Source organism: Strix aluco, chromosome 14 (assembly GCF_031877795.1).
Source record: "Strix aluco isolate bStrAlu1 chromosome 14, bStrAlu1.hap1, whole genome shotgun sequence".
Lineage (NCBI taxonomy): Eukaryota > Metazoa > Chordata > Aves > Strigiformes > Strigidae > Strix > Strix aluco.
The window spans coordinates 9,650,541-9,677,378 of record NC_133944.1 but is presented as its reverse complement, the minus strand read 5'-3'; the positions used below and the strand labels follow the sequence as shown (position 1 = coordinate 9,677,378).

The 26,838-nt window shown below is 39.7% G+C and overlaps 1 protein-coding gene across 2 annotated transcripts in view; it reads left to right on the top strand.

The window, feature by feature from the left end:
• Window positions 1–11,331: 11,331 nt before the first annotated feature.
• Window positions 11,332–26,838, top strand: part of CDH11 (cadherin 11) — an 83,717-nt gene continuing 68,210 nt past the window's right edge. Inside the window, exon 1 of one of the 2 annotated variants that reach the window (XM_074839566.1) lies at window positions 11,332–11,590. The gene's annotated coding sequence lies outside the window, so the exon portion shown is untranslated. The remainder of the gene's footprint in view (window positions 11,591–26,838) is intronic. The other variant, XM_074839564.1, reaches the window with a different exon arrangement.

Genomic DNA, 26,838 nt, shown 5'->3' with positions numbered 1-26,838 from the left:
GATATGAAAATACATATATTTGTGCTTTAAACCTATACTCAAAGTTTTACTGAGTAAGTGGCTAGAAGAATAACATAAACCTATCTAATAACTGAAGTCAAATGAATCCAGTGATGTATGTATGCTCTCATAAATGCCCTCAGAGTTCCCTTCAGCTGGCTTGCACCCCTTCTTGTTCTGTTACACTCTTCCATGATGTTCAGTTTCTCTGCCAGCCTTCAGGTCCTTAAAAGAGGTTCTTTTGGCAGCTGCAAATGCTCTTATGAGCAACTGCATTTGAAATTTATCCAACTCTCAGACAGTTGTAAAATCTTGCAAATTGAAAATCCTTGGATCTCCTGGGATATCACTGTTTAAGATCATGTTTAATCTCCTTTTAATATCCTCTCAGCAGTTTGATCCTGATCTTACAGTGATGTAAATTCAAAGTAACTTTCCTGAAGTCAATGTAAAATCTAAGTAAGCAAGTGGTGTTATTTTGGATTTATGGCCTAAGAACAGAATCTGGCATAGCATCCTTATATTTTAGCTCATTGAAATAGCAAGTGTAAAAGTTCCTGAATCATGTGCTGTTCTTATTTCATCTTTACTAGCTAAAAGGCTTGTTTGCTTTAGTTAAACTTGATCTGAAGGCTAATGATGTTAATAATTAATCAATTATGTTCTCTAGCTTCTTTACCTCATCTGTTTACCTCTTTATGTTCCAATTCTCCTATAGAGTCTTTGTCTGTTAACTTTTCAACAAATCAGATCCTGAAATAGTACAAGAACAGTATTAATTTAATTGCCTGAATTACTGCAATAACAGAAAAATCATCTCCCTTTTCTCTGCATGATCAGGAACTTCAAACATCTGGAAATATTTTTGAATCTTGGGGATTAAAACCCCAAGGATGTGCAGGTATTAGTGGATGGAAAACTGACTATGAGCCAGCATCAGCAGCCCAGAAAACCAACCGTGTCCTGGGCTGCATCAAGAGAAGTGTGGCCAGCAGGTCGAGGGAGGGGATTCTCCCCCTCTACTCCACTCTTATCAGACCCCCCCCTCCAGTGCTGTGTCCAGCTCTGGGGCCCCCAACAGAAGAAGGACATGGACCTTCTTGAGTGGGTCCAGAGGAGGCCACAAAGATGATCAGGGGCTGGAGCACCTCCCCTGTGAGGACAGGCTCTGGGGAGAGTTGGGGTTGTTCAGCCTGAAGAAGCAAAGGCTCCAGGGAGACCTTAGAGCCATCTTCTGGTACTCAAAGGGGGCTACAGGAAAGATGAGGAGGGACTCTTTGTCAGGGGGTGTAGAGATAGGACAAGGGTAATGGTTTTAAACTGAAAGAGGGTAGATTCAGATTAGATCTAAGGAAGAAATCCTTTACTGTGAGGGTGGTGAGACACTGGCACAGGTTGCCCAGAGAAGCTGTGGCTGCCCCCTCCCTGACAGTGTTCAAGGCCAGGTTGGACGGGGCTTTGAGCAACCTGGTCTAGTGGAAGGGCATGTCAGGGGGATTGGAACTGAATGGTCTTTAAGGTCCCTTCCAACCCAAACCATTCTATGATTCTTTGAACCTTGGTTTTGTTGAACACTTGTAGCCATCAATACTATCAATTTTAGTATCACAATTAAAGGGCTAAAAGGTCCGTGGATCCAGTCTTTTTTTAAATGTGTAAGTATGTGTAGCTCTTGGGGACATAAGGGTGGTGTTTATCAATAATGTTATTAAATTCTCTGTTTCTAGTACTCTTGATCAGAAATTTTTGAATACTGTGATCTACCACAAGCAGTGCAATCTGATTAAAACTTCAAAACAATGCTAAATTGCATTATCAAACTGAAAAACAAAACACCTAAGCCTATAATATAGCACCATGTACTTTGTGTATGACACCATAAAAATTAAGTTGTAAGGGGCAGCTCCATGCGTTTATTTGCAGAAGGCTAGATGAGACTCCATTGAAATAACTGAATTTTAAAATCTGAGTAATGTATTAACTGGATCATTTTACCATCTTGTAGGTATGCTCTTGAAATTTTAGACCAGTATCTTGGTCCATTCAGGACAGGTCTCAGTGCCTGTTGTGGAGTACAGCAATGGAAGAGAATGTCCACTTCTTTCTGAAATGCCACAAAAGGCAATTTCTTTCCAAGAAGATGCTTGGAAAAGCTAAGGAGAGTCAGAGTAATAAATACATCCCTGAAATCAGAAAGCAACTACAGAGAACCTCTTAGAGCATGCTATGTGGGAGAGGGTTGCAGGTACTGCTTTCCATGGAAATTAGTTCATCTAGATGCTGAACAGTTTAGTGAGGGCTACTTGCACGTCCCTAGACTGCAGCAGTGGAAAATGAAGAAAGATGAGGCTTTCTCTGAGTAGGTCTTGTGGAAATGAAAGCATTGTCCATGTATTAAGGGCTTTGCGGATCCAGAACATATGTAATTTTCTTCAATACCCCTAGGAAAGAGCCATTCAGATGTGTTAAATTGTATGAAATGCTTATGTGAAGCATTTCTTTGTGTTGTATAATATGAATATAGGCTGAAGAGGCCTAGTCCATGTGGAAATTTGCATTACTTTCTTTTTTAAATATGCAAGTTTTCTTCCTTTGTTGATTAAATTAATGGAGATGGTGTATTGGATTTTCAGATGGAATATGTTTTTCTTCTAGTTGCATTTGGCAGCGTGGCAGCATAGTTGGAGCACGTTTTCCACAATTTGTTAGCACCCACAATATTTCACTTGGAAAAAACCTGACATTGTTTGATGCTTTAAGCATCTGTGTTAATCTACCTTCTGATTTTGAAAAATGGAAGGCAAACAGTAACACATCTCAGCTATTGAATCAACAGAAGATTTGTGGGTTTTTTTTCTCAAAAACTAAAAAACTTCACCAAATATACAGAACAAATAGCCAAAAGCGTCAAATGACCAAGCAACAGAAATGCATTCTAAAAAGCTGTATTTCTCACTGATGTCATAAAATACAGTGGTGGCAGAAATCTTATTTTTTAAATAGGGAAATATCAAAAATTAAACTGGCATCCAAAATGTAAGTCACATAAAAATTGTTTACATTAGTTTACATGGTTGTTGCTGTGACAGTATTCCTATAACAGTGGTAGTGTATCTGTAGTGGCTGTTTGACTGTATAGATACACAGTGGGTTGAGCTGTGCAGCTGAAGACTGACCAGTCAACACCTGTCTTCTCATGAGCACTCACTGGTTGGTCAAAGGATAAAAGGAGCTTGTTCAGCCCTCTCCCGTGTGTGGATGCTGCAAAGCTATGGGCCCTGATCTAAAGCTCAGAGAAGTCAATGCAAAGCCTTCCCCAACTTCTGTAGTCATTGGACATGGCCTGTTGAAATCTCTCATCTCACTCTCCTTCAGGCATAGAACCTTAATGTTTGTACTGATTTCTAATTTCTACTGATTTCTTGCCTAAAGGACACAATTTTTTTTTTCTTAGAAGCTTGTTAGCTTATCTATCTAGACTGGATTAAAGATAAATATGTATCTGAGCTTCCTGAATTAAAGCCTATCATTTTCAAGCATGCCTCTCATCACCTCTCTGAGTGTGATTTATAGCCCTTGGCCTACTTGTATGTGAAACTAAAAATGCTGTGCAATATTTGGTTTATATTATTGGGAAATACAGAGAAAATATCACCAGATGCTTTAAGTAACTATCTAGACTCAAACAAAATGATACTTTATTATTCATAGGTTTTTTAAAAAAAAATAATTTACTTAGTGATCAATGAAATTTTAAACCACGTGGCAGATTTATAGTAAAGCAGTGCCATTTCATTTTTCAACTAGTTTCATAACAGATTGTTTTCATGTTTTGTGATTGATTATTATGCGACTCATCTAACGTGTTTAGTTACGACTCATCTGACAAACTCTAATGTCCAGTTATATTTTTATCTTCTGATAAAAGCAATATTAAAGAGTTATAATCTTGTGGACTTTAAATAGTCAAGCAAACCTATATTTCTTTTTATAACTTTTTTACTCCAGCTCTTTAGAGAAAAGTCACTTAGTGTTTTTTCAGTAGCAGATAGATTTTTAATGCAGTGATAGCATATCACTTGGTTCAGTATTATGTACAGCTTAAAGTAGAATTTATGGCTAAAGGTTTATAATGTTGTCATTATTTCGCTAGTCTGTACACAACAGCTCAATTAATAATTGTTTACTGATCTCTTGCAATCGTGATAGTGATTGACCTCCTGGATCTGTGCAACATGGTTCTTCATCTGCTGATGTAAAAATGCCTTTGATTATGGCCTTGTATGGATAGATAAGTAGCTACCAACTCATAGTACCTGGAACAGCATGGGTACATACACAAAAATCACAAATAACAATCTGAAATACCTGAGGCGCATGCTGGGCAAGATTGACTATCTCAAGCTGCGGGCATTAAATGAAGAAAGATCTTTGTGCTAGATAAGCATGACTGCCTGGTGTTCATCAGTACAGAAGGGTTAGCAGCTGAGATTACAGGAACATCAGTCCCCTTTAAATCTTCTTGGGCACTGTTTGGGCTGTTTGCAAACTAATGTTAGATATACTCAATATACATATAAAGAGTATTCATAGCAGAGCAGAATTACATTCTAACAAATCAAATGTTCTTTAAACAGAACACAGGAAAATGAAAAAAAAAAAGGCAAGAATGTGAAGATGGTGTATTTTTTTCTTAGGTTTTGGAAGCAGCATAATCATTAATTGTACAACACATCCTGCACAAAATAAGTGATACTCAGAAATGGAATTAAAAGACATAATTATTACCAATTATTTAGCTATGCTATATCTTACTATCAAATGATGTGTGTAGAAGCCGTGCATGCTCTCCAGTAAGATGCAGTGATTTTTTTTTCAAACTTGTTTTCTAATAAACTAAATTATGTAAGCTACAAGTTGAATACATTAGAGGGATATATTTGGAGGCCTCATCCTGCTTTACATCCTATGCAGACAGTGCCATACCCACAGATGTGTGTGCATGCACATATATATAAAAATGCATTTCTTTTAATGCGCAGTGTCAGAAATAAATGAGTTTCAAGTTCCTAACTAAATAATACCTTGTCTAAATGAGAAATTTAATTTTCTGATCTGTATTTCTAAAAACCCATTAGCAAAAGACATTGATACATTAAAAAGTTTATGAGGTCTGACTCATTTAGGCCTTTTTTCCCCCTGAAATCTTTTGCGCTGTAATTTTTGGATACTAGGTCGGAACTATAAATAGAGTCTATAGTTGCAAATCTACATTGGCCAGCAGACCCTTTGCATATAGCATTTTTCAATTAATGTCCTTATGAATAATTCTCCGATAATCTACTTCAGTATTGTAAAAACCACCCAGCTGGTGCTCGATCCTTGATTGGGTCAAATCCATGACCCAAGGCAACTAATGCCTGTCTCAGTGCCTCTGGAGATTTCCCAGGCTTGAGAGAACCCTTCACAACATAAAAGCTGACTAGCCCAGTCCTGCTAGTAGATCACAGCAGAGCTAAGGAAATAGGATGTTGGCCAGGATGCTGCTGCATCCTTACTTATCACAACAATTGTTAAAACTGAATAAAATAGTCCCAAAACTCTAATGACTGCATCAGGATAAGACTGTCTCAAGGCTCAGTGACAGAAATGTCTACTTGTCCATATTCAGTACATGCCAAACCACTTCGCTGGATTTTATAAAACAAGGTAGCTCCCCTCAATGAAGTCTTAATAAAAACAGACCTACTTTTAAAAGGTCTCTGAAAACTGGAGGAAAATAGACTTCTATTCTACTGCAACCTAAATGAAATTGGACTCAATTCTGCTCTTCTATGGGTAGGCAGGTGCTTATTCTGTGGCTTGAGTCTGGCCATTTGGATTTGACCGAAGATGAGGATTTTCATCTTCATCATGAAAATGAGTTAAAATGTGAAAAGCCATCAGGGCCAGACTCCATTGGCAGATTAATGAGCTTTGCTTCACTCTGGTATAGGAATGAGACCTTTTTTGGTAGTGAACAGGGAAAGGAGATAACCAAGCCCAAAATATGGGTTCCTCCTTGATATACAAGGCACATCATTCCTGTATTTGAAAGTATCACCCTGGGCACCACTTGAACTAGGTGATTCAAGCTGATGATTTATCACTGTAGCTAGTGCACTTAGAAGAAGCTCCATGTGCACATCTGAATTTTAAAAAACAAACACCCGCACACACCCCTCCCAGACCCTGCATAGCACTGTTTATAAGACTGTAGTATTTCCATAGTTCAGTTTTTACTGTAATCCTTCTCCCACTTCAAAATTTCCTTTTCTCTCCAGGTTTCAATGCTTCAGGTACAATCCACTGATACAGCCAAAGAAAGATTTTTGCATTGCTAACTTTGTGGAGATATTGTGAAGAATTTTTTTAACCTCAGTGGTTTTGCCTTTATTTTAACCTTTCTCAAGTAAACACATGTTGTTATATTCTTATATTTCTACAAGGAATACATTTGTTATTGAAAAAACACTTCTAGGTATCAGCTGCTTTGAGCTGTTCATTCTTTGTCATGTCAAAGCCTTGTTTCCTTGCCACAAGATGCACTCTTTTCTTAAGTTATATTCTTCTTACACACTTGCCTTCTCACTGTCCTGGTATTGTGGCTTTAATTAGTTTTCTTTTTTTTTTTTTTTGGATTCAAAGAACAATTTTTTTCTCTCCTTCAATCCTGTTCACTGTTTACATTTTCACATAGGAATCAAAATTTGCTTTGTTTCATTAGCAAAATGATACTGAAATTGAAGGGCGTTTTAGACAAAAACTTTCTTCAGACTATGTGGAATATCCTTTATTATAAATCTCTTTTTCACTGTCTCTCTTGCTTCTTCCTAAACTCTCAGCTCCTGCAGATAGCAATATGCTGTTCATGTGCCTTTTAAATTTCTAATACTTTCCAGGCGAGAAGAAAAGTGAAGGAAATTGCAGGTCTGTTAAAGGTAGCTGAGAAAGAAGGGAATCTGCTGGAAGCCATGTGGGAAAAAGGACCTGTAGGGCCTGGAGAAAACAGGGTCAAAAGATGGAAAGAAGTTTATTCTTTCATACTTATTGCATAGATGTGCCCAAGCTATTGAATAAATCAGACGTTGATAAATTCTTTTGAATTGCAAAACACTTCTTGGAGTTCAGTTTCTGAAATTCACAGTTCAAGTTTTTCATGCACCCTAATACAAATGACCAGCTTAAACTTACAATATACCTGCTTATGCTTCTTTCATGAACTCAGCTGCAATGTTTCCTAGAACAACGATTCAATTAGCAGAAGTGCATGTACCCCTTCAGATGCTTTGAAAACAAATCAGCTAGCTTATTTTCACATGATAAATGGGTTAACTTCCCAGGCAATGAGCAGAATTTTAACAAACTTCAGATTCTATAAGCCTACAGTAGATAAAAAAACCTTTTTTTTAGGTTTCACAGATTTGTTATCACAGATGTTCTTAAGCTAAATATATGGATATGCAAAAACAAATACTGTTTAAAATATGTATAAACTTCCTTTATTTATGTCTGACACTGATTTCATTCTGACATCAGGTTTCAAGCAGCTGTAAATGCTAGCTCCAGACCTCACTGTACTCCACTGCTGCTCTGCCATGACTTCCATGGCAGCAAGATAGCCAAGGCCTGTTTCTTTGGTTTACATCTAACATTTTGTGAAAAGAAGTGGCAACTCTAATTAGAAAGACTTCCCACTAGTTAATCTGATACTGTCCACATTGAATTTACATTGGCTTCAACATGCCATTCATAAAGCTACCATCTAGCCGAAGGCTTCATAAATGAAGAGTCACCAATCGGTAGAAATAGTCTGCAAAGGCAGAAATTTGCAGTAGTAGTATCCTCTTTCCCTTGACTTTGTGTGTTGTAGGAATGACAAGGTCTGACTTGGGCAGTCTGTGAAAATCTCCCATCTAATATGCTGTGAATGCACACATTAGCACTGGTTGAAATTCAGTGGAGTAGTTCTGCAGATGTTCTGGGGTACCCTTCTTCCCTGCACTCTTTTATGCAACCCACTGTCATTTCTTGTGGAAGGACTCTGTGCAATACTTCTCCTGAAATGATGGCAGGGTAGTTTGGAACTGCCTGAATGTAAACTGTAATGGCTAAAGGGAATATATACCAAATGTTGTCATTTATCAGCATCACATACTGATTTTTGGTTTGACCATTTCTTATTTTCTGTATCTGACATAAAAAGAAGGACTCATCTCATCTGACTTATAGATGGTTGTAGGTAGGTTTCTAGTCTGAGCAAGTTGTTAAAGACCCTTCGGTATACAGAGAGGCATCTCCAGCTAGCGGCCTGTTCCAGTTAGAGGGACTTCTTTTTGTTGAGATTAAATGAACTCTTACTTTAGATATAGATATCCTGTTAGATACTCAATTTTAAAATGGCTTAGGGTAGGTGAAATTAATTCCACAGCGGTTATTAATGTAATCAGACTTGGGACTTAGCCAGAGGTACAAACATATAGATTTCAGCAGGAGTTTTGCTTTAAGTTTGTTTGCAGATAAGAGCTGTCTATCTGGAGATCCTATAGGAAGATGAACAAACAAGGGAAAAATAGTAGCAGAATCTGATTAGTTTACACCAAGATTTCAATGCAGAGGGAAGGGAGGAAACAAGCCACTCACCAGATCAGATGTTACGACACTCATTTGTTAACATGCCTCCTTGAATGGAATTAATGAAACCTTTCATTATAGATCAATACGCTCTTTGACTAGAGAATATTATGGGTACCTATTGTATATGCTTAATTAGATTGAAATTGCTTTCACATTTCCTTTATATTCAAAAAAATCTGATCTCAGCAGTTTAAAAAAGGGAATTACAAAAGTCATCCCTTCCACTGTGCTGCTAAAGCCAGCAAGAAAAGGAAAAAAGGGAAAAAATGCTCAGCCAACTGCCCAGCTCTGGGCTTCAGCTTAGTGGCAATTTTGGCAGAGCTGCACTAAGTAGTACTCACTACAGTGTATCCATAAAGAAAACAAATGTTAATTCTCATACTATCATCACAGGAGGCTGATGATGTCCGTTAAAGGCAATAGGTTTGGACTGGGACTGTATGGAACTATTTTGAGACATATTTCCTTTCCTCTCATATTTTCTGTCCAAAATTAATTTCTTGACAAAACTGTTCCAAATTAATGTGATCACCCTCCTTCCTCAGCTATGTCTCCCCAATAACATTCTTGAGTGATCCTTTACATGTTTTATTTCTCGATGGCGATAACCTCTTGAATTTTCTTTCAAAAACCACTTCTAAAACTAGTTTTCTTAGCACTACAGCCCTATTCCTATCAAAATAAAGCCCTTAGTAGTTCAATACCAATTAATTAGCAGTCTTGTTACTTCATGCTTGCCACTTAGACCAGGGCGTTTCTGGGTTTATTCACTGTTTTCCCCTGCCTGTCCCGAGCTCCGAGTTTTCCACCCCAGGGCTGCTCCCCTCATTGCTCGCCCACACTGTGCTCAGCCAGCTGGGTCCCAGAGCGTGGTCAGGGGTGCTGCATGGTCAGGGGTGCTGCATGGTCGGGGGTGCTGCTGCAGCGCTCCAGGCCGCCTCGCCCTGTGTTCGCCTCAGAGCCCTCCCACCTCCGCTCTTCCACCTCATGCTACACGCAGGCCTTTCCCCAGTGTGTTTGTGAATCTAATTGTGAACTCTCAACATCTCTCTGAAGGAAATTTTAGCTGTAATTCTCCAAGGCCCCCAGGTCTGCAGCCAGGACACTCCTGCTCTTTCCCTGGGGCTGACATCAGGCAGGACTTGCTACTCTGCTGTGCTAAGTTCAGTGTCCCTCGGCCTCCTTAGGATGCATTGTTTATCAGCTTGCCTCCTTCCAAATTCTTTGTTTGTACAGTTGCAGCTTTTGTGCCAATTTTTTTTTTTTTTCCTTTGCCTGGAGTTATTGGCAGAGCTAATTAACCACAGAATATAAAAGCCTTGTTCTTCGGGGCCAAGTGGTGTGGCCGCAGAGCAGCGTGAGTGCTGCCTTGTGGCGTGGGGGATGAACGGTCGGATGGGTTGCCTGAGGATGGGCAGATTATCTTCACGAAGAGGTGCCTAGTTATTTCCAACAGCGAATGCAATCCTTATTCTTGAGGGGCTGCACACAGCATCCTTCCTTGCTCTGCACTGCTCTGCAGCTACACAGATGGCACCGACTATGCTGACAGCCACCTCCGAGCACACAGGTCTTGGCTGCTGAGGAAAGCTGGTGGGTGAGAGGGGACTCTCCAGCTCACATGTGCCTGTGTGGGCACAGCAGGAAGGGACTGCGTGCTGCCTCTGGGTTTGGATGGGTACATCAACTGGGGGCACTTCTCCCTGGGCTCATATAGCTCAGCCCCACCTGGGAGTGGTACCTGGTGTTTTCACTTTAGGTAACGATAACAGAGAGAGTGAGAGAGAGCGTGGCAACAAGGGGGTCAGGTGTGTTTGAGAAGGGAAGGGTCACCCCCTCCACCTCCAGTGGGAGGGCAGCCTGCCTGGGCAGAGAGGCCTGGCCTCTGGCTGTGAGCTACAATAGACTAAGATTTTCCACATCCAGAAATGCTTGGAGAACTTTTTTTTTTCCTGGACAAATGTCTGATCATGACAGGAAACATGATGGGATTCAGTATAAAATACTTCTGCTGTTTGTCCAGCTCAGACGATTTGTCTGCACTACGATGTAGGGGTAGCCCCACAAGCAGGGGACGTCCGGCGGCAGTGGGCCATGGCTGGCTGTGCCCGGGGTTCTGGCGTGGGTTTCAGCCCACCCGCGGTGCTGCCGCTGCCGTGGGGTGGTCCTGGGCTGCCTGCAGAGGAGTGGCGACAGGGAAGGGATAGGGCATCCCTCCCTGCAGTCTGCCAGAACAGCAGGATGGGTGTCCCCGGGTCCCTCGCAGATGTGCGTGTGGGTGCCTGTGTGGCTGAGGGGGTGCAGAACTGACCCGTGGGGTGGGGACGGTGTACCCTACCCATCCCTGGGACTGTCTGAGCAGAGCGAGAGGGTGCCCTGGGCTCCTTGCCCCCCCTCCCTTTGCCCTTCCAACCCCAACTTCTCCCCTGCGGGCATCAGCAGGCACTCAGGACGCGGGGCCCTGCGGGGGGGCAGGCTTTGGGGTCTGCTTTCCTCTTGGGGTGGGGGGAAGGGAGAAGAAAATAGAGAAGAAGCAACAGCCTCCAGCTTTTCCCTTCCTCTAATCTTGCTTCACTCCCCCTTGCTCCCTCTCCCTCCCTCTCCCCTTTCCTCTCCCCTTTCCCCTCCCTCCCTCTTTCTAATTCCTGCCACTAGCTCGGAGCCTCATTCAGCAGCCGCTGCCAGTGGAGTGTAATAGGCTGAAGATGCTGCCGTGTCTGCTCAGTGTCTAGTTGTGAATGGGACTTGCCTCCTCTCCCTCCTCCGGAGGTGGCCAAGGGAAGCGGCCAGCCCCGCTGGACCCGCAGGTAAGCGGCGGCCGCAGCCGCGTGCCCCGGGGAGCCCCGGAACGCCGCGGGGAGCCCCGGAAAGCGGCGGGGAGCAGCGGGGCACGCCGGCGCCGGAGTTGTCTTGGGTGAGCAGCGCGGCGGGGTGCAGGGCGCGCTGCTGCCGGGCGAGGAGGTGGCTCGGGAAGGGGAAGGAGCGGGGTGGCGGGGGAATGGTCGTCTCCTGCAGCTCGGAGCAGGAGGACCGAGCGGGAGGATGCGCGCGTGTGTGTGAGCACCAGAAACTTGACAGCAGCAGCGGGGCTGGGGCGAGTGGCGGGGGACAGGCGCTGTGCCGCGGGGAGCGGGCTGCTGGCGAGCGGGGCCGGGGCTGCTGGCGAGCGGGGCTGGGGGCGGGCAGCGCCGGGCGAGCTGCGCGGCTGTGCCGCAGCCCTGCGCGGAGGCGGCCGGCGGGCGCCCCGGAGGGGCGAGGTAGTCTCTCCGGAGGGAGAAAGGAAACACTGTGGCAAACGGTATCTTTTTTATTTTTTTTTTTTAATTCTTCAGCTCTTGCTCTGGGGGGAGGGCGGGGAGGGGGGAAGGCGAGCATTTGTCCGTTTTAAAATGTTCCTCCGGATAAGCAGATATTGAAAGCCCCGAACTGAAAATGTTTTAGTTGCACTGTAGCTCCCAGGCATGAAATGGATATGCAGAAATTGTGAGCGCATGAAATGAAGGATACTCTATCCAGAATAAAAAAAAAGGAAAGACTTTGATTTTTTTTAATGTATATGTATACATAAAATACATTTTGCTTGCTGGCTTTCAAATGCGTTACTATTCACAAGGTACCAAAATGGTATCTGTCTCTAATACGGGCTAGTCCAAAAAGCATTAGACTCTTGGGTGATACATGCATAAGCACGTCCCTAAGAAAGGTAAAATAGATCAGGCTGTAGGTCCCCATAAATACCATTAACTTTTATTCTAAAAGTGCTTCCTGTGAAGTCCTTCGGGAGCACATATAGCAGTCTGACATCATGATATAAATGCCTTTACCTTCTATAGAAGTCCCTCTTTATTGTCTACTCTTTTAAATATTCATTTAGCGAGGAGAGAACCGGTATGTGCTAGGAGGTCTTATTTGTACCATTGCTACAAAAGACAGTGTGGCTGTGTAACACAGTATTTACCTACCAAGATATCTGTGACAAAGGAACCTCTTTAGCAAATGAGGTCACTAATTCAGAAATTGGCCCTTTATAAGGAGAATGCTCATTTCTTTTTCACGTTCCAATGACTAGTAACTCCCTGGGAAAGACTTTCTTCCTGTTGATTTGTGATGGTGATACAATAAGAATTTCACAGACTCTGCACCCCTCTATTAAGAAATTAAATATTTTTAAGTATTTAATAATGAAACTGTTGAATGAGAAAAGCACTAACAGATTCAGAAGCAGGGAGGCACGCACTCGGACGATACTGAATGTCCGTCTCTTTTCCCCCCTCCCTTGCTCTTATGCTTGCTTCAGTGTTTTCAAAGTCTGTGATTCTCCAGGTAAATACTTTGTTCTCTTTTTCTATGCTGGCTAACGTGTACCAATAAATAAATTTGCTTTCAGTGTAGAAGTTCTGCAATAATTAATCTGACATCTGCCTCAGTCAGGTCTGCCCACTGAGATTTGGAACACAAATCGATGGTTGTACTCAATCCTTTGGATGATTTTTATATGGAGACATACATAGAAGTATGTGGAAGTGGAATTGCAGATGTTTGCTTACGAACAGCATTTTCATAGCAGAGTGGCGCGATTCATGTTGCTGGGGAGATAGGCAGTAAGAACAGTAGGGAGATTGAGAGCAGAAGGTCTGGTTTGAGCTTCATACCTTAACACAAAACATTTTTCTAGCTTATTTCTTAGTCTACTACACTCTAGAAAACAGAAGTTTCTGACTACTTCTAAAGCAGTTCTCCTTCCTCTTGCAGGAGAACAACAAAATAAAGTTACAGTACTAAGAACGAGATGTTCAATAAAAGAATTGAAAATTCTTTAGGAGAATTGCCTAAAAGACATCTTTCTCCTTCAGGCTCTTGTTCTTAGGCCCTGGAATAGGATATTTATTTCTTTTCACTTCAGCTTTGCACTAGAGCATCAGAGAATGAGCATGGACAGAGAATGCTATTTATAGACTTCTCTACATCAGCTTTAACTTTGCTAAAATTTTAAGTGTTGCCTATCCAAAAAAATCCTAATAACTACATTACTTTATTACCAGAAATACTGCTACAATAGGGTATGTCAAGAGATGAGATAAGCCATTGCGACTTATCATCAGCAGTTTCAGAAGGAAATATGTGTGGAAAAGGTTGATTGAGAGACAGGACAGCCAAATTAATTTTTCTTTTGCATAACAATATGGGGAAACTACAAAGATTAGAATGTTTTCTGTGATTTATCTGATAAAATGCTTTAAAATATATAATGTGATTTCAGCTTCAGTTAATATCTTACTCTGACAGTACTAGATGTATTTAATTTAGTGTAAGAAACATATGTGAAGTTCAGAGTTCCAGCAGACTAACATTTTTGTCTTCTGCAAATGGTGTAACTAAACAAAGCATAACTTGAAAAAAAATGTTTTATTGCTGAGATTTCCACAGTATTCTTAGATGTTATTTCTAGCTTCAGACATCATAGAAATTTAAAGTAATTTCAAACTGAAAACTAGTGTCTCCTCTTTTTGGTGAACACCCTAAACCAATTTTGAATCCATTTTGTGAGCTGGATGTTTAGAGGAATATCTTCAGTGTGTGAGAAACAGAGGTCTCATCTGGAATCAATTAATTTGGAACAGTTTAGCAACACACTTTCTAGACTTTTTTTGTGTCTGGGTTTTTCTACTAGCATTTAAAGCTAAAAATCTGTGTATAATTTCCTATGCTATACCCCTTTTTTTGTTTGTTTTTAAATGGCACTTCAGTTTTCATTGTCCCTTTGTTGGGGCCAAGCCAAAGTTTAGGGAAATGAATGGAAAGATGGCCATAGATTTAAATGTAGTTTGGATCAGGCACTTTGTCCATATGAATTAAGAGGTGCAATTACTTTGCACTTAAGCATTGTCATTTTATGACACCTATATGTATTTTACTTTATCTCTTATCAGTTAAGGAACATTGTAGTCATATACTTCTAAAAGTCTTTTATAGTATTTTAGGAGAAAATGTAGTCCTGTGTTAGGGTTTTGGTACTGAAGGCTAAGATACTGTTAGACTGTGAAATTATTGATTCCTTTAAGTGCAAGCCTGCGTAAGCCGCATTATTAAACCCATTCATTTTCTCTTCCTAAGTAAGGACTTTAAAGTCATTTAAATATTACCGAAGGGTACCAAATTCGCACACGGTGCTCCCAGAGGAGAGCTCTGCCTGGAGGAGCCGGGGTTTGTGGCAGCCGTTCTGCCGGTGCTGAGCCTCGCTATGGCTCCGCCTTGCTCAACAGGTCCGCTGAGGGCGGCCCGACGAAGGCCGCGGGGGCGCGGCTTCAGCCGCGGGCTCCCGCCGCCGGGCGCTCCGCAGCAGCCCGGGGCGGGCGGGCTGGACCCGGGCCCCGGGGCGGGCGGGCGAGCTGGGCCCGGGCCCGGGGCTGGCTCGGCCCAGGGCGGGCGGGCCGGGCCCGGGCCCGCGGCTGGCTCGGCCCGGGGCGGGCGGGCACTAGAGGGCACTGATGCTCTTCGCTGCCTCGCCGCCGGCCCGGCTGCTTGTCAGGGCGCTATGAAAAGCCGTTTTGTTACCACCAGCGTTGCTGGCCCTCTCAGGGGAGACAGGATTCAATCTCGCCGTGGTTCGGGCTAATGCTCAGGCAGTTTGTCAGGATTAACATCTTTCTAGTCAGTGGATCGCGTTACCTTCGGCGTCGTATTACCACCTTGGCGCTCACTACAAAGTTTTGGAATCCTGTGACTTCAGATTGTCTGAAGAGTGCCACAGCTGGAGTCGAGGTGTAAAATAAACAGCTCAGTCCTCTCGGCGGCAGTGGTTTTTAAGGGGTTTGCTGTCTCTTTCTTCCTTTTTCAAAGACAGTGTCAGTTCCTGCTATGCCAGAAGAAAGAGTTTAAAGACAGAAAAAAGATGATATGGCAAACCAAAAAATATTTCTTTCAAAAATATTGTCATGCTTGAGAGATCTTATGAAGACATCCCTGATAGAAAAAAGACATATTAGGCCAAATTGGTCTAATTTTACCTGCACACATCCAGGTCAGTGGAGCTTACAACTGAAGAACTGAGAAAAGTAGATTGGTCCAAATCATTTCTGCATATCCTCTAGCGCCTTGGACTATAAAAGATACTGTTACAACCCGTCATTGAGAATGCTGACCAAAAAGGACATAGATGACAGTATAAGTTTTAAATGGTTGTAGGCTTGGAAGGAATCTCATTTCCACCTGCCCTGTTCTGATGTTCTTCCCTAGACATCGGCTTTGAGGTATCGCTAAAGTCAGGATGCTGCGTTGCACAGGTCTTTGATCTGACTCATATGCCAATCAAATTCCTGTGTATAAGAAATATATACTATAAATAACAGAGTACAGAATTTTATAATGTTGTATTACATCCACTTGGGCAGATATGCAGCCAGAGAAACTAATGTCTAATAAAAAATGTCTACAACCGATGCCAAAAATGGGCAACATAGTACCATAATAGTTGTACAGTTTTCTGTCAATCACCTGATTTAGGATATTAGTTAAGAATTATCTTAAGAGTAACAACTCTTGGTGAGAGGATTAGTACCTACTGCTCTGGAAAATGAGCACTGCTTTGCTGAGGAGCACTGTGTTGCAAAGAGCCGTCTGAGACCCATTAACTGCCCATCCTCTGTGCTCCAAGGCAGGGAACATCCCTTAAACTGCTAGATGCTGTCAAGGTGGGTGGAAAAGTTAGAGCTGCCAGTCATGTTCAAGGCTCTCCAGAGAACATTATGCAGGGCTGGGACATGAGCAATGCCTTGCAAGCCAGCAGGAATTCAGAGACAAATATCTGGAGCAGCCAGCCCTGCTGCTGAGTAGTGCCCGTGGGGAAGGTGACATTATGGTTAATTTTGCCTGACAAAGGCATAAGGCCTTCTTCCATAACTGCTTGGGTGGTGTGGTGGCTTTCAGGCATCCCAGTCCCACGGAGCTCTGCTGGCTCTGTGAGCCATAATTTAGCTCTTCAATTTTAAAGTGCTGGCTTAAGCAAATTCTAAGGGGTTTTTGTGTTTTTTCTCCAAAGTTTGGCAATGAGTAAGAGCCCTCTCCCTTCTGAATCAGCAAGAGTTCATCAGAATTCTTAATTGTAATGCAATGGCAGGCAGAGTTGGAGTGGTAGAAATCAATGTAAATGGATTAAAAGAAAAGAACGAAGTAACTGAATGTAAAAGAGCCAGGATTTTCCAGAGTGATTTGTGAACAATGCAGCAATAGGTTTCCAAATATAATTCATTATTACGATGATGCTTTAATAGTTTATCAACAGATAGTCTGTAGCCATATTATAGATAAACTAGCATAAAATGCAATTGGGGATCATAAAGTATTATAAAATAGACAAAATTGAACAGAACTTTGATACATGAATGTAAGATGTAGGAAGTACCTATCTAGCCCGTAATTACACTTGGGCTTTCAGTTAATTGTGTTGGTGTGGTCTGACACTCTTCCAATGAACTCCTGATGATGCTGTGGAGACACAGGCCCCCACAGGCGAAGACTGGAGTGATGAGCAGAAGGAATTATATTCAATAACCCTTTAAAACACAATTCGCAGAATTTCCATATTTGTGAGCTTCACAGCACTAAGCATTTAGCTGCCTTATCTTTGTTCAGTTCAACTAGTGCAGGTTTTCTTTCTCCGCCACTGTGCATCATCACTACACCATAGTTTGAAAACAACCTGGATTAGATGGTTGTGCACAGGTTTGTTCCTTGCTTCTATCCTCACGCTAGCAAGTGGGATAGAGATTAAATTTATGGTGCACCCTCTTGCAGCCACCATTTCTTCTCATGTCAGCTCCTAATCACACAGAGTCTATGCTAGCTTGGTAAACTAAAAATTTCCTTAACTTGATGCCAATCCCATTGAAGAGCTGCTGCTTCTGCACTGCATTTCATTACTCTTCATTTTATACAGTGAGATTATCAGATATTTGATGTGAAAGTATTACATTTAAGGTTAAACTGGTGCCATAGACTCTGGTTCAACATAATTTTTATCCCAGTGAGGCTGCTGATATATATTTTTAAATAAAATAAAAGTTCAGAAACATATTAATTGGTCTCAGTGGTTAAGTTAAATAGTTAAATACATGCATACATATCATTCTGCCAAGGATAAGTCATTAGTTCAGTATAAACCAGAAATGATAGCTCTATTTGAATCAGGAGACTAAACCCTATTTCCATTAATGCTAACTATTTTATTAATACATGCATGTGTCGGCATTAAGTCATAAATTTAAATGGTCTGTCCCTTCTTGATTTAAAGTAATTATCTCAAAGATCTTGGCTGCTGAATGAATAACTGCGTTACTCCTTTCATCTTTTATCAACTTTTTTTTTTTTTTGGGGTATGTAGACATTGTAAGGAAAACAAAAGAAATAGAGTTTGTGCAAACTTGGCTGGCATTTGAACCAAAAATAAATGTATTTTCATTACCAGAGCAGAATACCTGTAACTATACCAGCCCACAGACATTCTTAGACCTTTTTAGAGTCGTGTAACATTATGCACCTGCCTACATCTTATGTGTACTTTATGTAAAATTATGTATATTTTCATTTATATAGTTAATTTTTGTGTGTTACTGGAAAATTTTAATTGAAGCAACAGGTAAAAAAAAAAAGCAACCTTTAAATTGTTTGAGAAAATTGACATTCAAAAAGTTTATACCCATTTTTTGGAAATAATAATTTAGTTTTATCTGAGAGAAATCCTGAGGTAAATACAGGACTTTGAATAGCATTTACAAAATAAAAACCAAGTCTCATTAGCACTAAAAAATGCACTTGAAATATTAGGATTAAATCTTGTCCTTTCCAGAGCAGTGCTTCTGACAAGCAGTCCTACCTTTCAGCAGACTTGACCACATACTGACGTAGTTATGTATTTCTAAGTATCACTCAGTTCATTTTAGATCACCACTCAAGACAAGATTTTAGCACATTTCCTCATTACAGGTTCCCTTCTGGTCAGGGCAGAGATTATTGTAAGCTTTTTCTGAAGAACAACCAATATTAAAACAGTTGAATGCTGCCAGGTTAATTCAATATATACAGTGCAGTGCTCAAAACCTCCAGTTTCATATTGCATGTAACCAGCATTATTTAACCACAGAGATTACCAAAATGATGTAACTGAAGAATCACTCAAACATTTATCCTATGTACACAACGAACAGATATTTTTAAAGATAATGTCTCCTTCCCATTCTCTTTCAGCATATTTTTCTTGTAATTGAAATTCCAGTGAAGATCTTCAATGTTTCACATTAGTGAAAGTTACTGTTCATTCACAGTTTCAAACCTAATTTCTCCAGACATAAGAGGTTTCAAAATTTTGAAAAGCAGTTGAATAATAATTTTACTTGGGGCTCAGATTCGCATAGAAAACTTTGTCCACCACTGATTGTTGCCTTTTTATTTGTTACCGTTCCAGTTATAGCTGGTATAGCTCAGAGAATACGTCTGATTAGTATGCATTTCAATTCTTTTTAGCACGGTGGCAATTTACATAGCATTTATTTTTCTAAAGCAAGAAGAAAACATAGCAGGCATTGACATTTACATACAAACAATTTATCATTTACATACAAAAGGGCTGATTAGGTAGCAATGCAAGTGACTGCAGGTCAGATTTAGGATGGTCATCATATTTCTTTCCTTACAATTGTGAATTTTGCAATATTTATACATAAAAAAATATGTTCATAAACTATGAATATGTAGTCATGTTTCGAGTATTAAATTTAACAGTCCTCTTGGAGATCCCTAGTATTGGTTTTCTATGGTGCAGTCTTTGACTATACTGTTGGAGTAAAGATAGTTTAAGATGATCCCTTCCTCAATGATTCCCAAATCCTGTACTGTTCATAGTCTACTATGTACAGTGTACTACTATGTACTATCATAGTCTACTGTACAAAGAAAATTGATTTGGACACTTCAGAGCTAATTGGGGTATGTACATGATCTGGGTTAAAATAAAACATATACAATATTTATAGTTACTGTCTATCCGACCTCGGTAAGACAGAGCCTGTGCTCCTAGGCATAGTACTTGGTTTCTCAGGTGCCTGCATCATCATCTTGAGTTCATTGAACTTGCTTATATTTAGATGATATTTCTTGTGCCTCAGTTTATTAACTTCTGCTTCTCCTCTACAGCACCAAATTTAATATTCAGTGAACTTTTCACCCTCAAAGTTTCCTACTTTTCAATGCAAACTTTGCTCTGCCCTCCCATAACCTCCATTTTATCAGGTATAATGGACTCTTCTAGCCTTGCTTTATATTTTCATAAGTCTGCTTTACTCAACCATTGCCACTTATTCTCAAATGTGGTGACATTCTTCTCTGATTGAGTCAGGCTTCCCAATTGCCTTCTTTATCTGTTACTGCTACCTGAATTAATCAAGGGCTTCCTATTCCTAGGCTGCTAGTGTAATTATACCCCTCAGTACAATCTTGTAGTTAGTAATGTCCAGTTACCTTCTCTAGACATTACTTAGTTTTTTTGGATCCATAAGCAGAAGTCTGTCTTTGTATTTGTCTAGGTGTACGTCAAGCTACTGGGAGCAGTCAGATAGATAAAAACTAATTCTCAGTATGTTCAATGACTTACTATATATTTACTTCATAACAGAGAAAACTCCACATTTTAATAAGGTGACATTGGTGTGATCTGAGAAATACTCAAGTAATCTCATGAAAAAGGAAATGGAAACCAGCCTGTCTCACTAGACTGTTTATATGGAATATGCAGATGTCATATGTAACTAGGACATGATGAACTCCATTGAAAAAGGTAACACAAAGGTTTACTCCGTATTGCAGTGATGTGCTGTGATTCTATAGCATCACAAATTAGTAAGTGGCTGCTGGCCTGGGTTTTAAAGGAGCCGTCAAAACACATGATGAAAATCAAAAGTCAAATTACAAAAGTCTAATTTTTTTGGAATGGCATTGAGTTGACATTGAATGCCACCTCGTTGTGACCTTCAGCATGTATTTGTACATTTAGAAGGCTAGGGAAATGTCCACCTTATTTAACATATGCTCAGAATTTTGTTATTGTTGTTAGCAGGCTTTTTTTTTAATAACTTCTATGAGCAGGCAGGTTTAAACTATTTATCTGACATTTACACTTTACTGGTTAAAATTCTGTCCAGTCAGCCTGATATAAAACAGAAACTGTATTGGAGTCCATGGGGTTATTCAATTGACAGTGGTATTGATATCCTTGATATGGAAATTTATAGTAGTTTTGGTAATTACCTTAACTGATGTTTTCAAACAGTTTACATGGATGTGTGCGTTTCAGAGCTAAGCCAGTTTTTAGTCCTACTAGTGTTAGGAATGCTATCAATACACCATCATATGTAAGAAATTGCACTAATATTTGTTTAATTAGCCGATCAAATTGAATAAGAAATGAGTTTGGAATAATCAAGTCTGTAGAGAAAGCGCCAGCTCCGATACTTACCAAGATTTGACAGTTGCTCATTGTTATGACCTTGGCTTTTTTTATGATGAGCCTGAGGTCAGAAAGTATGCTAGCTGTAATTACAGCCTTCATAAGATTCTGTAGGCCATCCTCTGTAGCAGACTTGTACCAGATTGTCTACATGTATCACATTACTGATGAACTGGGTGAAAATCTGTATTTTGTTCTCATAGCTGTTGAACCCTGTTTCTGACTATCACCATATACAGTCTGTGGAACAACTTAGCCTTTATGACATTTCCTTTCAAAAATGAATGACTAGCAAGTCATTTCTTGAAAGCTGTACATAATGTGAGAGCTACCAAAAATGGGATTTTTAACTTTTATTTATTTTTTGCAAAAAATGTACAGAAGATCATTGATACTTTATTAAGAAAAGAAATTAATGTAAATGAAATTAATAATGTGTACAAAAGACTTTTCCATTGGTATTAAATCATTTTGCCTACTGGAGAAGAAATATGTTTTTGCCTAGAGGTATACCCCATCTGGAAATTAAATCCCTTTTTACTAGAAATGAAATCATTCAAAATAAACTGCAGAAAAGCTTGTGTTTTAACTGTTTCCATGTGCTTAAAAGTAGACTATATTTAACCCATAAATGCCTTGGGCAGTTTATTACTTTGAGTTAATGAATGCTAATTGCTTCTTGAATTTGAGATCAGCCGCTCCCCCTTTCACACTTTTCAATAGTGTTACAAGGAGTATTTTGAGCCACTCAGATATGACAGTTTTCTGTTTCACATGTTAGTTATATATGCAGCTCCTGTGACAATGGAAAAAACATAAATTTGTATACACATTAACTTCCTTTCTTGTGCTTATCAATTGATTATGCACATTTCCCCTCCAGGCTTTATAAAAGATCCCAAGTTTTATTTTCCAACAAATTAAAAACATACCAACTTTTAAATAACATATCAAATGTTTTAAATGTAAAGACATGAATTTCTATCTGTGTGCTCATGCCTCCAAATAATTTGCCTGTTATCTGTAGTAAGCCAGGCATATTCATTATGCTTTCTTAAGCCTATATCCTTATGCATTGAGATGTCAGTCTGAATGACATGAATCCTTTCCACAGCTGTGCCTTGAAGGACAGATGCCTTTCTACCATGAATCATACCAGAAAAAGTCCTGTTGCAAAACTTTTTTTTCCACTTCTTGGTGATCTGGTGAAGTAATTTCCACAATCCATGGAACTGTTGCTAAAATTAGGGGTGTGTGTATATATATATATGGCTATGTTGTTGAAGTATATAGGGAACTGAGTAAGAGATCCCTATACATTAATTATGCCTTCTAATTATGCCCTTTTAGTAATCTCCTCATGTCCCGAAAGAATCCTAGAATGGATGAAGAGGAGCATAATTCCTCATTTATGGAGAGGAATTCTTTCAGTAATCATATTCAAAATTACAAATGAGCTGACAGGACAGCATCTCTACTGACTTCTAGTTTCTGTTCCATTTTTCAGGCAGCATGGTTAGGACTTTGACTTGTTAATGGCAAAGATGACTTCATCCCCGTGCTTGCATTTGAGGAGAGGGAAGAATGAAAGGCTTAAATCTGTCTATCTGTTTTTCCTATTTTAAGAGCATTCCTTCACCTGACTAGATGAGTGTGTGCCCCCTCACATGTCTTCTGGGGGAAATAGTTGGAAAGTATGGAACATGATGAAAACTCTTGTATTGTAAAGGCAAACTCCTTTGCTTCTCAGGAGTATTTTGATGTGTCTCGGTGATATGCCGTCTAAAGAGCAGCTTCCAAAGCAAGTTAACTTGAATTAAAAATAATTTCAGCTTATTTAGGAGGAAGAGTTTCAGCCTTTGAATAAACATCCTGTCAAGTCTGTGGTATAAGGATCCTATTAGACCTACTACACTCCTACTGGGGCAGCGTCCCCAAATGATATTGTGGTGCTCACTTTGAAATGCCAGAACACTGCATAAAATCTGCTACTAGTGGCAAAAGGGTTAAAAAACATATGGGCTAGTTATCTGTCTGGAGCTTCAAACAGCCACATTCTACATCAAAAAGGGACTGCAGCAACTCCTTGATCAAAGCTCAGGTAATTTAATTATTTGCCTTCATGAATCAAGGGGTCCTTGAACAAGCTCAGGATGTCTGGATATTAGAATATGGGAAATTTATTGTTTCACTCCTTCTAATATTCCAACATCAAAGAGATTTTTTTCCTATAAACAAAACAGTCTGAAGTCAAAGAATTCAAGCAAAAGCTAATGTGGAGAGACTCAGTTTTCTAGGATCTTTGAGAGCTGGAAATTAAGCCAATTTCTGTGGGGTGACATATTTACCACTGTGATTCTTTGTATTTATTTTATATAACTAAACATTTGTACCAAATCTTGCAAACCAAAATGCTTAGCTCCTACTCCTGTAAGTTCACTTGGTTGACACTGTTTTTCCTGTTCCTCAGTTTTCCATGATTTTTCGTGTTTTGTTTTGCAAATCTCTGTTTGCCAAGACCTGAGTGGCTCTTTGACCACGTCATGCTTTGAGAGTCTAATTAGAACAGTGTAATGTAGATTGTGCACCCTAATGTGGAGGAGAGAGTTTATAGCTGATTCCTCCAGCAGCCCCAGCCAAAAGTCAGAAGAAATTTAGGGTAGTGAGAGAAGCCCATGGTTTGAAGGAACAGTGCTCGGTCCGAAGCGCACTCTGTGCTTCTCACCATTGGTGGCATGTTAGTTCAGGATTAATGAAACAAAAATTGGTTGGCATTTTTAAAATCCTAAACATAGAGATGTGCATGCTGATACAAGAATGGATTCTCAATCTGTAAAACTAAATGTCACTTTATTTCTAGGAAAGAGTAATTCCTTTGTATCTTTCCCTTTTATTTTTAATTTTGCATTTTCTTCTTTTGGTCTGCCAAATTTCCTTTCACAGCTGGGGCCCGACCCCTCTTTTTAGCATGTTCATGGACCAAACATAATATACTAAAAGTTCTTGTGGTAAGTGCCAGTCTTAGTGTGTGTGTTGCATGTTTATCTGCTATGTCGTTTCTGCATAAAAGCTCTGTCATTGCCTGTGTTGTCCTGATTTTGTATGTGTTATATTCACGACCTGCAACAATCCTGTGTGTCAAACTGCTGTTGAAGCCGGTGAGATGTCTCTGTGCAGAGTGCTTCCTTGTATCTTAGCAGGAACAGAAATACATTAGTGGGAGACAAGTCAGTAGAGACAGGAAACAAATGCAGTCACTACATGTGGTGACAAATGTTTCCCAGAATAATATAAAAGTTATACAAATAGAAAGAAAATAAAATGGGATGGCTCATCCCACCTTCTCATATTTACCTGCAAAATTAGAAGTGCCACAAATTTCTGATACTGCAGATCATTTTGCAAATGAAAATTTTTCTTTAAATATGCCATGGAAATTTTTATAGAACAAAAAGACTGCAAAATTATGATAAATAATCTAATTAATTATCTCATATAACAGTAAATAATTAAGAGAAGATAGCAATGCAGTATTCTGCAATTCATTGTCATGCTGGTGAGGAGCTCTGCAAAGTATTTTGTTTAAAATGGTGACATGCTTGGAGACACATGCTCCTCTGCTTTGTGTAAAGAAGGTATCATCTACTTCACATGCCGGCTAACTGTAAAACTGCTATATCAGCTGTGTGCACTGCAGTTCCTCACAATAAGGTTACAGAATGAAATCGACTATACTCAGTTGCAAAGATGTTCCAAATTCCTACTACAATTCCCAGGTAACTCTGTTATTGGAAGAATACATTGCTTGCGTGAAACCTTTGAAACCACTGAGTCTGATTTGTCAGTTTCTTCAATTTGGACGGAAACCTCTCTTTCAAGCTTGGAAGACCTTGCTTCTCATTTCAATTAACTAAACATGTTCAAATTGTTGCCATGTGATAATCTCATTCCATATTCTCCAAGAGATCAGTGATTATTTTGCTCAAAAGTGTTGGTATCATGGCAAATCTACAGTGGCATTCAAGATAGTAGTATTAGAGTCAGCCAGGCAGTATTGCCAAAAGGTTTTGTGTGTGTGTATCTATATGTATACACACACGCACACACACATGTTGTTTGTGCATGTGTATATATATACATATGAGAACAAGCATCTTTCGTGAATGTCTATCATAGTTTTACTGTGAAATCTCTGATGTTAAACAGGACCATGATGTTAAACAGATACATGAGTTTATGGAAGCCTTAATTTCTGCCATATAAACTGTGTGGTGGTGTGAGTGGTTACATTTGCCAGTGAATGATGTAGTGACAGTGCACATGCCTGTGCCATTACCAGAGGAGGAGGAATTGATTAGCAATAACACACTTCATTAACACTGCACTTTCTCAATCATTGTAATTGTGGCTCTTCCCCTAAAACATCAAGTGGAACAGGTTTCATTTCAACCAAATCAATCTAATGTGTTAAAATTTACATAATTTCCTCTCATTGCGTTTATAGAGCAGCAGGAATTTTAATTTGCATTGTCTGTATAGTCTATAATCAAAGTGTTAAGAGCACAAGGTTTATTCATTATGTATGGCATGTGGTGACAAATTTACATAATAGGCTGCATCTTGCTGAAATATTCCTTCTTTCCCCACGCCCACCTTTGCAATTTTGGCTATAACTTATTTTCTATAAACCTGTTAATTCAATTACACAAACCTTTGAGTTCCATAGAACATTTATTAGGGAGAAGTATCCTTATAAAAATAAATAAGTGGATAAAATGTCATACTGAAAGATGAGAAGTTCTAAGGAAAAGCATTGAAAACTGGACTGTTTCCTGATTTCAGGAGAAAGCTGGTATAAAACCACTGCGGTGTGTGCTATTGCTGCATACTGAAGGTAAACATTCACAGACTGAATGGAAAAGCACCTTTTTGTTTAGTGGCAATTACTATAGAGAGTCTATTCTGTGAAAATTTTCAAAACTAAGTTAGGGACTAAAAAGACATTAAGAAATTAAGATGCTGTAAATGTAAATCTCCATCATTGATTGTTGTGTGCTAAGGCCAACCTTTGCTTTATGAAAATAAAAGTGCTTAACAAGATATTTTTGATAGAAGATTATTATATTTTAGTAAATAGAGAAAAAATAGAGGATTTTGATAACATTTGTAGCAACTAAAAGTCTTATCTAAATGAGGAATGTGATACATCCGCTGGTTTAGACACATAGGTCCTCTACACAGTGTCACAGAACTACCATAGCATGACATTTATCATTTAGATCTTTGAATTACTGAGTTTTATAGATGGCATGCATCAGACAGTTCCCCTCTCCCTTATACTGCCTGAATAGGGATATTCAGACAAAAATGTAGGAATATGCATAATATTTAATATGTCATACCATCTTATAATGCAACAGTATAAACAAATATATTCCATGTTCTAGCATGTACAGAAATTCAGGTGGTACAAGATTTTGATCAAAGAAAATCTCTGCAGAAACTCTTAAAAGAAATGTAGAATGTATTTAGATGTTGACAGTCATGCTCTTAGTAAGAGTTTATATGGATGGGTCTTTCAGTCCTCCACCGAAACATCCATACAAATAATTTTATTAACACATAATTAAATCCCTAATCTGATGTTAAGAGTTTAAAACCATCAT